Source organism: Sceloporus occidentalis, unplaced genomic scaffold (genome assembly GCF_023333645.1).
Source record: "Sceloporus occidentalis isolate IW3139 unplaced genomic scaffold, rSceOcc1.0.p SCAF_171, whole genome shotgun sequence".
Taxonomy (NCBI): domain Eukaryota; kingdom Metazoa; phylum Chordata; class Lepidosauria; order Squamata; family Phrynosomatidae; genus Sceloporus; species Sceloporus occidentalis.
The window spans coordinates 37,245-39,180 of record NW_028317151.1 but is presented as its reverse complement, the minus strand read 5'-3'; the positions used below and the strand labels follow the sequence as shown (position 1 = coordinate 39,180).

Here is a 1,936-nt window from a genome sequence, read left to right as displayed (position 1 = left end):
TCTATAGGTGGGAGAGCACTAGGAGCCAGTATTGTTTTTAAATTAGCTAGTTTTTTAACCCCTTCGTGACAAAGGCTGATTTTACTTTTTGTACCCTTCGTGACAATGGTGTTTGTGTTTAGCTGTAATTTTCTCTTAACCCATTTACTAAACCCACACAAGTTATATATTGTTTTTTTCAGGACAAGAAGGGCTTTCTTCAGACACCAAAATTTTTTTCATATGATGTAATTTCCTATAATAAAAATAATAAAATATGACGAAAAATTGAAAAAAAAACAAATGTTCTCACTTTTATTTGAAAAATCTTTTATTCATCATAAAAAACTACTGAAAAAACCTGCTAAATAGATTCTACTATTTGTCCCGAGTTTAGAAATACCCAATGTTTTTATATTTTTTTGCTTTCTTCTACACGTTATGGGGCAATAAGTACAAGTAGCGTTTTGCTAATTCAAAACCATTTTTCTCTGAATCTGGTAATTCTGTCTCTATGTGGTATTTGGGGCATCTTTGAAGCCAGCAAATTAAATTTACCCCACCAAACCATATATTTTTGAAAACTAGACACCCCAGGGTATTTTAGATGCTGATAGTTTAACCCTTTCCATGCACTAATCCTACCACCAACCCTTGTCAAAGTTTGGGATAGTAATTGTTTTTGGTGTTTTTTTCACATACTTTGTACTTCAGGTGTGAAATTACAGCTCCTGGTATATGTTGCGGTCACACAACACCCAGATATGTGTCCAGCAACATCTCCTGAGTACATTGATACCCCACATGCATGGGTTTGTCAGATTGTTTGGGGGCAAAAGGGCCACGTTTGGAACATGAGCAATTCAAATTCAGTAGGAATTTTACATCTGGGTAAAGAAAAATGCTTGTACCCAACTATCAGTAGGGACAGGTTACAAGAAAGCCTGGCCTATCTCCAAGAAGGGATTTGATCTAGCACCTTAAGTGGTCCCTCATGCCACGGAATGGACACAGGGGTCACTTGACAGTGCAAATAAAAACGCTTAAAAATGGTGGAGCAAATAAAAGCTAAAAAACAGTAAATGTAACAAAAAATTAAAAAAAAATACAAAAATGGAGCAGGAACAAAAAAAAAATTAAAAATGGGAAACTGTGTGATACAGCTTGAAGCAGTCACCGACACAGAGTGCAGGTTTTCCAGGGCAATCTGGACAGTAAAATGTGGTGTCCTTTCTTTGCCCCCTGCTGTAGCATACCCTGCATCTCTTTTGGGGATTCTGCTTCTTTGCTGTAGGGGGGATTTTAAAAATAAAATGGGTAGCCCCAATTCTGTTGGTTCCCATCACTACTTGGGGACCAGGTGCATCACGGTACAAGATACCTGAAATTACTTCGAGCTGAAACTGCAAAAAAGACAGCTTCAGCCCAGTGTCTGCTTTTTTGTGCAGCAAAAAAGCGTTATAGGTTGCAATTTGCATTAGATAAATTGCAACCTTCTTGTACCAGGCCTTTGTCTTCCTCATCATGAGGTAGGGCTGTAGGAGTTGATCTGACAGATCAACTCCACCCATGTGCTTGTTATAGGCCCTGATGCACACTGGCTTTGTAGTGACCCCAGCTCTGCCACGGACAGAAACCTCCACGGTTCTCTCATCGTGGATGGTGCTCAGCATGCACACCTCTTTTCTGTCCTTGAACTTCAATGCCAAAAGCTCCTCTTGGCGTAGAGCTGAGGTCTCCCCCTTTCCTAGCCGGGTTCGTACCAGGCGTTGTGGGAAACCCAAGCGGTTCTTTTTTATAGAACCGCAAGCTACCGTATCGAAACAATACAGCAGCTTGAACAAAGGGACGCTTGTATAGAAGTTATCTACATACAAGTGGTAGCCTTTGTTCATAAGGGGGAATATTAGGTCCCAAACAATCTTGGCACTGGTGCCCAGATGATCTGGGCAACCTG

General features: G+C 40.3%; 1 non-coding gene across 1 annotated transcript; it reads right to left on the bottom strand.

Moving 5' to 3' along the window:
- Positions 1 to 882: 882 nt before the first annotated feature.
- LOC149279315 (small nucleolar RNA SNORA35) lies at positions 883 to 1,012 on the bottom strand. The gene has a single exon (XR_016278589.1). It is a non-coding gene; the product is annotated as a small nucleolar RNA SNORA35 (small nucleolar RNA).
- Between the last annotated feature and the right edge of the window lie 924 nt (positions 1,013 to 1,936).